Source organism: Trematomus bernacchii, unplaced genomic scaffold, assembly GCF_902827165.1.
Source record: "Trematomus bernacchii unplaced genomic scaffold, fTreBer1.1, whole genome shotgun sequence".
Classification (NCBI taxonomy): domain Eukaryota; kingdom Metazoa; phylum Chordata; class Actinopteri; order Perciformes; family Nototheniidae; genus Trematomus; species Trematomus bernacchii.
This window is the reverse complement of record NW_022987667.1, coordinates 155,033-167,904: the sequence shown is the minus strand read 5'-3', so window position 1 is coordinate 167,904 and position 12,872 is coordinate 155,033. Positions and strand designations below refer to the sequence as shown.

The following is a 12,872-nucleotide window of genomic DNA, read 5'->3' as shown; positions in this document are numbered from 1 at the left end:
GGGGAATTACAACAAAAGGTTACAGCCTTTACTTCACGCCGGGTTTAGTGGCTAAGCAACAAACGTAAAAAAAGTAACTCAAAATGAAACTACCGCTGAGGCTACAGGTACAGTATTTTACACAGGGATTCAATCCAATGTGAAAGCAAAAATAACATCATTGGTGCATTTTAATCCCCGTGGTTTACCCTGGTAAAAAAAAACGTAATCATTTTCCATTGCCCGGACACACCTGACATAAACACCTACGTAAATAATGAATATTAGTCCAATTACTATGTATACAAACCGCAAGAAAACTCATGTTTATCTGATAAAGAGACATATTATGTTCACTTTCAGGTTCATATCAGTATTTAGTGTCTCTACTGAGATATGTCTCCATGCTTAAATGTTCAAAAAGCTCTTTATTTATCCTCATACTTCCATTTTATCATCCGCTGATGATTAAAGAGGACAATCAGTAACTGAGGTATAACTCAATTTTAGCCCTAAAGCACTTGGGAGCAGTTAATCATGCTCCACGAGAGGAAAGGAGGGAAACTGGGGGGTTATGGAGAGCTGGAGCTTTTAATGACTTGACAGTTTTAATGATGGTTACAGGGAAGAAGGGTGAAGCATTTATCAGTAGGAGGCCCCTGGGAGACTACAGCCCTCAATCCTTTCTGCCTCATCTACCTTCTCTTCAAAAACATTCTCATTCTCCCAATCACGTCTATTGTCTGAGTTGTATACGGGGCCTATGATGAAAAAGTGGACTATTAAATTGTACAAGAAAGATGCATACAAAGTGAAAATGTGTTGTGAAGATTGATAACTGTTCAAAAAGCTCCTGGGTGCTTCCTCACCCCCTCCTCCTTGTGATGCTGAATGCAACCGACTGCTGAAGTAAATACATCTCCAAATAGTTCACAGCTCAGACCGAAGATTGGTAAATGTGTGAACCCATAACCTCCCAGAGCGCGACGCACAGCACGGTGTTCAGCAGGCCGCTCGTAAATATGGCTGCAATAAGAAAGAGAAAATGTGGTTCATTTATATCGCCACAGGAAAACTGATTTAGTTTTTTTTACTCTTTATCAGAACTTTGGGTCAGCCGAGTCAAACAAGGACAAGAGCTTACTTTGTTTTCTGTGAACATGGAATAGAAATGGCTAGACGATCTACAGGTATGAATGCAGAAACCTAGAGTATTCACTTAAAGAGGCCCCATTATGCTTTTTGTAGTTTCCCTTTTCCTGTAGTGTTATATAAGTTTGTGTGCATGTAAATGGTCTGCAGAGGCTACAATCCCTGATTTCCCCCCTTTCCTCCCTGAAACACCTCCATCGGACTCCTTTGTTTACCTCTGTAACATGACATCACTATGTAACACTCGCTCTTCTATTGGCTAGCGCTCCAACTAGGGGTGCATACCGGTTCCCGGTATTACCGAAATACGGGTTACTGGCGGCTACGGTATACCGTACAGAAATCAGATCCGGTTTTCAATACTTTATTATTTATTTATTTGTTATATTAGGCGTAATATCCATAAACTCACGCCCAAACCGCCAGCCAATCAGATTGCGCGTCTTGCAACGGCTTCGGTGATTGGCTTGATTGCCAAGCAACGCCCTTCACCTTCCTCCCGAACGCCTGAGCCTTTCGGTTAACTTTCGTTTTTTCATTAGCTCAATGTCGGCACGAAAATCTAAAGTGTGGCTGCATATGACTGAATGATGGGGTCTGTAACCACTGCCAGTCTGAATGGTGGGGTCTGTAACCACTGCCAGTCTGAATGGTGGGGTCTGTAACCACTGCAAGAAGTTTATTTCTGGGAAAGGCGGCAACACATCCAACCTCTCAAAACATTTGCTACTGTACCATAAAATCAGAGTACATGAATGTACAGTCTTCAAGCCTGTGTTGTCAAACGTGTTTTTCATTGTTCGTTCAGTACTAAAAGGTTGAAGTCCACAATTAATTGTAATATTCATTTGACATGTTAACTATATCATAAAGCGCTTGAATTTTTCCCTTATGCAACATGAAAGTATCACGATATGTATCGGTCGAGTATCGGTATCGTTCAGTGGTATCGGTAATTCGGTATCGTAAAAAAGTCAGCGATATGCAACCCTAGCTCCAACACATTGTATGCGATAGGCTAAGGGGCGGGACATCTCTAAGCTGTTGACCAATCACAACAGACTGGGCTCTGGTTTCAGACAGAGGGTGAAAAGAGGTGCTGCAGCACAGGCAGTATGAGAAAAATAAAGAGCTTTTTGAACATTAAAGCATGGAGACATGTCCCAGTAGAGACACTACATACTGATATACACCTGAACATCAGCAGGAGAGGACTCTTTAAAGTAGAGACACTACATACTGATATGAACCTGAACATCAGCAGGAGAGGACTCTTTAAAGTAGAGACACTACATACTGATATACACCTGAACATCAGCAGGAGAGGACTCTTTAAAGTAGAGACACTACATACTGATATACACCTGAACATCAGCAGGAGAGGACTCTTTAAAGTAGAGACACTACATACTGATATACACCTGAACATCAGCAGGAGAGGACTCTTTAAAGTAGAGACACTACATACTGATATACACCTGAACATCAGCAGGAGAGGACTCTTTAACTTCACTAATGGATAAAGTCAATTGTATAGACTGGTCTTCCTTATTTGGTGAAGTTAATTGACCGCATTATTCCATCAGTGTTCTTTAGTCTCCTACTTGATTATATTTAACTCAGACGTTTTCCCACAGAACATTTGTTTTCTTAAATGTTTGCCCTGCTTGTGTTTGTCATGTTTCCATGTGTTTGAGTGTTACTCTGATGCATTGTTGGGTGTCCTTGGGTGTCATGAAATGAGTCTCCAAAGAAAATCTATTATGATTTGTATTAATATCACTATACCTGCACAGGACTGTCAACGCTCTCTTTATTACAGTGATGAGCCTCATCCTTGCTCCCCATTCTCAAATGTTCACAAACCAAATTGTCTCTCTCCTTCCTGCCAAGTGATATACCATTACCCTTTTTTTTTTTTTAACAGGATGCATTTGCAAGGAGCCCAGGTACACCTAGTTACAAATGTCTGTCACCCGTCTCCAAAAATAGCCCATGAAATGCAAGTCACAGCCTTTGCCTTCTCTGCAGAGCAATAAGCTTCGTTCCTTCACATATTCCCTGCACAGCCAGATAGCAGCATATTATTAAAAAAGTGGCCATGCTTTAAGAGGACTTGACGCGCTCTGCATGTAGGCCACAGGATGGTTCTGATGACATGGAGCTAAGCTGAAAGGCATACCAGCAGATTAAAAAGTACCATGTCACTTTTGGCGGCTAAATTAGCTGAATGTGCCATCAGCTCGTGGCCTCATCTAACCCCTAAGAAAATAACTCATTAGCTCCTCATTGGACGGATTAATGGGTTCCTTTGCTCAGGAATTTGACAGATTCCTAATTAAAAAAAATTAACATATTTTGGAGAAAAGAAAGACACTGGTGTGAGATGTGTCTGTTCTGCTTTTGTGTTGCTTTGATCTAACCTCCTACTTTCCCTTTGCCCCAGAAACACCTCAAACACACAGGTTTTTGTTAACCTCAGGAGAACTCTGCAACGGGCAACGTTTTGGTGTAACCTTGAAACAGCAACTTCATAAATCTGCAAAAAAAAATTATACAGAAACACAACATTTGCCACCATTGTAGTATATTGCAGTGTTTCCCATACATTGATTTATTTGTCGCGGGCCGCCACAATTAAATATTGTCCGCGACACATGGATCTCATTTCTGGTGGTCATAGTGAGGTGGGCTGATGATCGGAAGGTTGCGAGTTCAAATCCCGCCTGGAACACCACTACTAGTGTGCCCTTGAGTAAGGCACTTAGCCCTCAGTTACTCCAGGGAGAATGTCCCTGTAATTGGTCATTGTAAGTTGCTTTGGAATAAGCCGTCTGCTAAATGCGTAAATTGTCAATTATATTTCTGGGAGAATAAACCCCACAGATCCTCAACTCCGGTGTGTCTCACTCATTAACAACGCAACACAGAGCAACAAGAACGTTGTCTACCGTAGCCATGAACTCGCATGTATTTTCTTATTTGGAGGGGGGTGGGGGGTGGGGTGGATGCGTGGGCCACCCGAATAGGTTAAGGGGCCTTTGGCTTTTCTTGCCGGGGGGGGGGGTGAGAACACTCTATTGTACTTTGCATTCACACCTTTAAAATGATTTATATATATATCCAACATGTTAATTTACATATAGAGAGAAACTGTAAAGATTACGAGGGTTACTCAGAAAAATGTGAACAAAGATCCTGACATCGGCAGACAACAAAGCTATTGAGAGTCAGTGAAGCAGATCCATGGTAGACTCAATTATTCATGTCGGTGTAATGTGGCAAAACAATGGCTGGGTTCATGGCTGGCTGAGGCTAAAGGGTGTGTGTCGGTGCATTAGTATGTTCAAGTGATATCGGAAGAAGAAATGTAGAAGAATATCGCCCAATTCTCCCATTCATTTTAAAAAAGGAGCATGCATGAACACCTTAGGAAGTGACGTAAACACTGACATTTTACCTATTCTAAATTTCAAATCAATAAAAGGTCAATTTCCTCTCTTACAGGAGTAACCGTACACACACACACACACACACACACACACACTCTAAGTGTTATTTGATTAAATGTATTACATGTGTTTATCTTGACAAATTGTGCTGTTAAACTCATGCCTGATGTTTTATGAGTTTAGTTATATTAGTGCATGTTGAAAATGCATGTTGAAAATGTATCTGAAATGGAGTCAAGTAATAACTAATCGAATGTTATTCACAAAATGTGATGGAAAGAAAAGGAATTGAGTCAAAAATGATGTGGAGCTTTGATTAAAAAGGGTGGTCATAAGCTGTGGAAGTGTGGTGATAAAATAAAAATAAACATATTTTGAAGAAAAAGCATTTCTTTACCCGTGATGATTGAGGCTATAAACACAGGAAGGGCTGAAGAACCCATTGTCACCGCTTAATGTGTAAAATAAATCCGACAAATACATTTTTAATATCGTTTGCATTAATGATTTTAACTATGTGTTGAAATAAATGTACTGCAGAGTAAGATTTCTCATTCTTTTACAAAACTGTTATATTGTAAGTATATATCTTGGCCATTAAACTGCATTTAAATTGTGTTAAAACGCATTATTAAGATGACGTATAATGACATGGTATCTTTACTACCCATATTTTACTTCTTACTCAAATGATTAGGTGAGAAAATGGCGAGAATATTTAAAGTTTTTTGTTAAGCTGATGACAGTTTGCAAACCTGGAAAGCACTTTTAACATTTAGTGTCAAACTTTATCACAATTTAATAAACCCTAACCCCTAACCCTAACATTGCATTTAGCTGACACTGTTATCTAAGCAGAATAAGTGCAATCAACCATAAGGATACCGATTTAAAACAGAAATAATGCTGCAAATGAATTAGCTTCAATTCATTAAAGCAGTGCACTCATGTCTAAAGGGAACACTCCTCTAAGCCTCTGCTGCAGCATATTGACATGTGCATGCTGTGCTCCCGTTATCCTCCAGTAAGCAGCTGTACGACTGCATTAGTGCACCAAAATCTGACCGAGAGGTCTCCTGAGGTGAGATGACAACAGTGTTTATGTTTGGACTTTGCCCTAACAATGACCCAGGGGTTTGGGTACTGGTTTGCATGGCGGCCTCTTACAGGAAAAGAGATGAGGAGGATACGGCAGGATGTCTGGTTTAAAACATTGAAGAGGAAACTTCCTGCTTCTAAATCCAAGCTACCCTTTCACACAAGGTTGAAAACAAAGACGGGCTGTCAGGTTTTAAGGTGTTCTTTGCACATGAAGTCAGATTCTCTGTGAATAAGTAATCAGAACAAAAATGGAAATACCATCCAGGGCTTAGAAATGGAAATGAAGTTCAGCTCCACTATACACAACAGTGCACTCATTAATCATCCCGTTTCAAATATCTGCTTCAAGTCTTGGCCCTCACATTGTTATTCACGGATAGAAAAATGAGCTACTGTGTGGCTCTGTTAAACGTATTGAAAACAGGAAGAGTTATCATCCGATCCAATTAAGAAGGCTTTTCTGAGGATTCCTCAATTTGTCACAAAAATCACTGACATTGCATTGTTTTCAATGTTAAGGGGCCTACACACCAAAGAACACGTCCCGACGGAACACGACTGTTGTGTCGCCTCACGTCTCCTGCGTCTTGGCCAACAGTCGCACTGGAACACACCGCAAAGAAGTAGCACGTACGAACTGCGCATGCGTGAGTGGCAATAACTCTCCTTACCAGCAGGCGGCGGTAGTGTGTATTCGTCATTCAAAAGAGGCAACAACCGGAAGACAGACTGCGTGATAACCGAGAGAAGAAGAACAGACTGCGTGATATAAACAAACAACGAATAGCGTGTGCGTTCCATTTTCACTCTACAGCGAGAAGCTCATGGGGCTTTCCCGAACCTGTGTCGAGAGCTGGAGTTAAATGAAATCTCAGATTTGCCTTCTTAATAGTTTGTTTGGGTCCCTCACTTCCGTTTCGCTTCTCATGCACTGATTCGCTAGCTGAACAGCCAATCAGAGTGATTCCTTTAGCCGACAGCCTCCCGGAAGGTGTCGGGACGGCCGAAAAGACACACCAATCTGAGTAGGGCGACAGGATGCTCATTGACGGCCAGACATCTATCGACGGCCGAAATTGGCTTGGTGTGTAAGGACCTTAAGTCGTACTACATCCATATCTGTCATTTCAGCTTGTAGGCACTTGGGATAATGGTTTCAGTTACAAGAAGCTTTGTAAACATTAATTTACTGCCTGCAACAGAAAGACTTTATCAACAGTAACCATCCTCTGCCCCCATCTATCGATCCCTCCTCCTCAGACTAAGTGTCTCCTATATGCCATTCGATTCTCTCTCAATCTGCCCACCATCCAAATCAACTGTAAACGCTGAACAATGCTAGAAAACAAGTCCTTCATATAATATATAGCTCCCCCATGAAGGGAGGCTTAACTGATCAGGATGGCCACACACACACAGTAAGAGTCTTTTCTGTAAGGACTCGATAACAATGTCTTTGTTTAAACACACAAAACATGCCATTAATTGTTGAGAAAGGAGACACTTCTTCTGAAATTGTCCATAAAATTGCATTTAACAACTGGGCACTCTGTTGCAGTAGTTCCACATACACTTTGGCTGGTAATAAAATATGGTTTTAGTAGCAGCTGGCCGGCTATTTAGGCACTTTAACCACTTTCAAGACACTGATCTTGTCGGATAACAATTATTGATTGATCAACACGGTTGTCGTACAGGAAAAACATCTCAAGTAGCATCCCTAGGAAAACCAAATCCAGCTCACATAAGAAACTGTGAAAAATGGCATTTAAAAACACACTATGATTGCCACAGCTAATAACAAACTGACATAGGTCTCACTTATTCCCCAATTACCTTACCTCATTTATAAAATGGTGCAGAGTGTGAAATATAAAAGCTCTAACTTCTATATAAAACTTCACTTTAAGTTGAGTTAGATTTGAAAAGCACCCACGCTTTGAAACCCAGCATACTGCTATCGCTCTGGGACATTCTTGTATTATCGACTGTTATTTTGAGTACATAGTGCATTTAAGTGAACACAACCACTGTCAAGATTCATTCACAGGAGTTAGTATCTCATCGCAGCACATAATGCAGACCCTCGTGTACCAGTATAGAAACATGTGGGTGGAAGCTTCTTCCAGGAGGAGCACTTAAAGGAGAGGTGTCATGCTTTTCTGGTTATTCCCCGTCCCCTTGTGTGTTATGAAGGTTTTGATGCATGTAAACGGCATGCAGAGTCAAAACCCTCAAAGTACACCCTATAGCGAGTAAAACTCTAACACAGAAAATACCTCCCCAAAACGCCTCGTTGGAGATACGTCATTGTCCATTTGATTCTTCCATTTCGTTCCGGGTACGGCATGATGTCAAGCCGTACCCGGAACGAAATGGACCAATCCGTGGAGCCGTTACGTTACGTCCGCGGAGCCGTTACGTTAAGCCCCCGCTGATTGGTCCAAATTGACCAATCCACGGACTTCCTCACACATCTGTGTGCAGGGAGCAGGCAGCTCAGCTGATTTCTCCTCCCTGGCTGCAGGCTGATAACAGACAGTTGGGATCGCGGCGAAATTCTCTCTGCAGACCCATTCTCACAGCGTTTATCAACCTTTTTCTTACTCAATATCAAGCCACACTTATTGTTTTTACTTCGGCTGTGACTTTGTGTGTGCTCAGGATGAGTTTGGCTGTGTTTCGTTATGTATCCTAAACAAGGAAACAACACCTCCACGGAGCTCAGCGCGATTCACAACGTCCCGACCAATCAGAGCACACTGTGCTCACAGGGAGGGTGGGGGCTGGAGCTATTGGAGCTACAACGAGCCGTTAAAGGCAGAGAGTGAAATTCAGTGAATACACGTAGTTTACAGAGATGCTGTATGAGAAACCAATGTGAGTTTGGAAAAATGCACAGTATAAATCTATTTTAGTAGACCTCAACAATGGAATTATGATCAGTGGAAATGGCCATGACACCTCTCCTTTAACACCACATCCTTCTCAGAGAGGATATATAAGCAGGCAAAGTAACTTGTCTGGTATGATGCTCACTCTCTTTCTCTTCAGGAACATCCATCATGTGCCTGCAGAGCTGGGTGAGAATCCAAACTTCAGCACACATCACTCACCCAGCAGCGACAGGCAGCACCGGTTGCATGGGGAGCAACAAATTATATAACAATCATGCCCTAAAAACAAAACAATGAGTACTACAAATTGGTAAGTTTCATTTAGAAAAACTCCCGTAGATAGAAAAAGTTCTCTCTCGGGTCATATCCAATTAATACTGACAGTCCGATCTTTTGTTATTGTGCTACAAATCATACCGGTGACAGGTTTCTACTGCAGCCGAAAAGAAAATTGGTTCAACTGCGACACAGGCACCAGGAGCCAGAGCTGCATGTACGTCAGAGGCTGGGTTCACATTAGAAACAGTTCATGAGGAGAGCAGAGAAAGTTGTTGCAGAAGGAAGCCACCAAGCTCCCTCTAGAACGTGACAATAATTCATGTTATACGAGTGAAACTTCACATTATACAACCCTTATTAACCGCGTCATGGTTCCAAACATTGTCAATTTAAATGTAAAACAATGAACGCATCAGTGGACGCCACTGGTGTGACGGTCAGACAGTAAATTACTACCATCAAGCATCAGGTTTCAGTAGGCTTTATGCCTGACGTACAAAAATGCCGCTGAACCATAGTGGCATACCATCAGCCTCATTACTGGTAAGAAGAGTATAAGTTGGACATAAAGACACTCTTGCCATTCATACAGGCTTTGTAAGTTGAACAGCAACATGAGCAGAGCTCCAATGTAGTCTGCCTTTGTTGTTATTGAGACACAAGTTAATGGCGACGTCAGTACGCGGCTTCTCTCTGGCTCTGGTTATAAGAAAGCAAACTGTTTTTTGAGTGGATCACAGGTTGAACCAAATGGGTGGTAAGGGTGGGCAGTTAGACCAACGTACGAATTATATTAAGTATTTGTATGTTAATGTCTGAACAAACTGCTGCTTCTGTAACTAAATCATTTTTATTCGGATCAATACAATATCCATCTATCTATCCATCTATTCCTTTTTGTAGAAAAAGTTCACAAAATGAGCTGATCCTGGCTAGCACTCAAAACTCAACAGAAATGGTTGCAGTCCGTGCCTTTTTAAAATCAACCATCTTATCAGAACAGGGCAATGAAAACATCGATGGATATTATTGTCTCTCAACAGTGACAAAAGCAAAAGGGGTCAAAAACGACGCAGTCTTCACCCCAGGTACCAAAGTGTTGCTGCGGCACGAAGAGCAGTTATTCTCCACGGGTGAGGCTCATCCAGAGTCATTTAAAATGGCCTTCAAAAGCAACTAACCATGAGTGGCAGCACTTTAAACAAGCAACTCAATTCAGTGCGAGCCCCTAAAGTGATTAGATTCCATTAATCAGTGCAAACACAAGGGCACCGCTGGCCTTTAAAATGACCCGCTGTCCCGTGAAGCCTGGCTCTGCACCGGATTGCTCTTAATGGGATTTCACAACATTAACATTCTGCAGAGTCAGCATCGAGCACACTGGCTACAGTTCCCCCGCCTTGAGAGTGTGCGTGCGTGCGTTTTCAGTGTTGGGTGGTGCAGAGAGAATGGGTACATAGTATGGTAGCGGTGGATAATTATTAGACAGGCTTTAACGGGAGTCGAGATTGTTTGTAGATGCTCTAAAAGTCACAGCATAAAATATTTATATCTGGAGAACAAAGATTTCCCGACAACTGACTGAATTAAAGTCAAATCTAATCTGTTGTGGTCATTCCTTTGACAGTGACACTGCTTCTTCTCAAATCTAAAAACCTTCAGTTCTTGATTGTCATCAGTCCATCCAGGTAAAATAAGACGGGTTACAAAGACATTTACCTTCAATACCGTGAACCATAATGCTGTTGCAATATCAGTCAAAAGATAATTGTAAAATAACTAGATGACGAAATCTAACTTACTAACAAACTACATTAGGAGTCTACCAATCAGAGGGTCAGCAGCTCGATCCCAAGCCCCCGTCATCAAAAAGTGTCCTGGGGAAAAATACTTAACCCCAAACTGTAGGCATGTAGACAGTATTAAGTGTAAGTCACTTTGGATAGAAGCCTGAGCTAAATAACTTTTTTTTTTTTTTTTTTATAAATGCAACTCAGGCAAGAGTTTAGTTTTAACATCCACAAAAGTCCCAATAGCCATATTGCCATGTTCAATTACATAAGTGTCCATGTTAAAACCAGAAGACTGTTGCTGTTGCTATATGCTGACGTATGTCTCTCAACTCATACACATGCTGCACGCAGAAAATCATATTGGTGTTTGAAATCCCAGAGCTTCCTGTTTGACTTGTAATTTAACAGTAGATCTACCCTGGTGTTGACAGAGGGGTCAACTGATGTCAGACAGGGGTCACAGGGTCAAACCCCAGATGGGGGCATATGACCTGGCTTTCAACAGTATAAGGAAGCTCATTAACGGCCAAACCATTCGTCATGCAGGCTGACTAAGATGGAGTTGTTTAAGACAAAATTGCTTACATGTCGTTTGCTGCAACTGAAAAAGAGACCAACAGTGAGATTGCTACCACATCAGCCAGCTATGTTCTCCATCTCACCATCTGCTGTGCTCCACCCACACAATTCTCTCATGGCACTATCTGGACAGTAGCCTGCCAATGACCAGGAGGGCAAAGCAGATGGTGTTGTTACGCAAACCATTTAGCCTTTGAATGGCAAAGCCCACTTTAAATCAAATGGGCACTGAATGAAGTCAAACTGTCCACTTGCTATAGCTTTTAGGGCATTGGCTTGCATTGTTTGCTCACCTGGAATACTGTAAGACCAGTCAAAGCAACGCTCAGGGAAATACCTCCCGTCTGAAGACTCCACCATAAAATACAAGCAACTTTAAGACTTGCAACAGAATCAAGTCTCTTATTTTAATTTCCTCAGCACACAAACAGAGGGATTTAAGTCAAGGGAAAACGGCCGGTTGATTTATGCATGAATAAAGCATTTTAAAGTGTTTCTTAAGAAGGCAGCTGATATTGCCTCATTTGAACCTTTCTCTCTTGAATTGAGAAAAAACAGCCAGACAAAATCTCTAATGAAATTCTAGGAGTTTAGTATTGACATTATTTATAGCTAGAAATTGACCCGTTAAAATAGAAAAAGTAGATTTTATGTACTATGAGTGTGTTCTTTATTATTCGGCGCAAGAACAGCCAAAAAAGGAAATGTAGGTAATTAGAAAAAGGCTTTTTTTAATTGAGTCACACCTATAGCTGTAGCGGCAGTCAAAGGTGATAGTTCACTGCGTTAATTACCAATTAAAGTGATTAAAATTAATTAAATAAGCTACTAGTTTGAATTATTATAAGCCGAATTGATGCAAGAGCTGCACATAGTCAGAAAACATCTTAGCTTGAGTTCCTATGTGTGTATTTGTTTGTCAAGGGGCAACACAAAACTAAATCAACTGAATATTTCATGGAGTTTTGAACGAGCTACCAGCAGAAGGGACAGATTGAGGAAAAAACAACAAGAGGAAAGTTTGAAGCAGGAGTTTTCCTCTTTTCCCAATGTGAAGCGACAACATAAAACAGTCACGATTCTTTTTACGGTTGTTTTCGGCATTATATTACAGTTTCACGGAAGAGAGGCGGAAAAATAAACTCACCGTGCGGTATCTTCTCAATATCCAGGTTTGGAGAAAGACCAAAACCTCTCGACGCCAAGTTTCCTCTTTCCTCAGCAAAACAATGCAGCGGCACTCACGACGCAAGGAGACATTTAACAGTGTTTAAAGTGTTTAAAGTAGGGAGGGGAACCGGTGAAACCTGCCTCTCCGACGTGGATATGTGTCCGTGTTGACGAAGTGAAAGGACGGCTTTCTTTGTTCCTCCTGCCTGCAGCCCGTGGATATTATCACCGTTCGTGTGTCTCTGCCGGCCGCTGATTGGCTGCGGGGTCGGGATCAAAGAAAGGTGACCGGTGTAAAGTTAGCCAGATTAACAACACATTTTCCGACTGTGGTGTGCGTAAAAGCCCTTTTGTAAAAACGTGTTTTAGGGTGTTTTTGAATCTAATATGCAGGTTTCACGCGGCACCATAATGTATTGAGCAATGTCCCAAAGCGCACGGATGTTGTTCAGGTTGCTGTAATTGATTTT

At 41.6% G+C, this 12,872-nt stretch overlaps 1 protein-coding gene across 1 annotated transcript in view; it reads right to left on the bottom strand.

The window, feature by feature from the left end:
- The window catches only part of LOC117487183 (SPRY domain-containing SOCS box protein 4-like), a 61,639-nt gene extending 48,998 nt beyond the window's left edge, over positions 1 to 12,641 (bottom strand). The window contains exon 1 of the mRNA XM_034135839.1: positions 12,380 to 12,641. The gene's annotated coding sequence lies outside the window, so the exon portion shown is untranslated. The remainder of the gene's footprint in view (positions 1 to 12,379) is intronic.
- Positions 12,642 to 12,872: the final 231 nt, after the last annotated feature.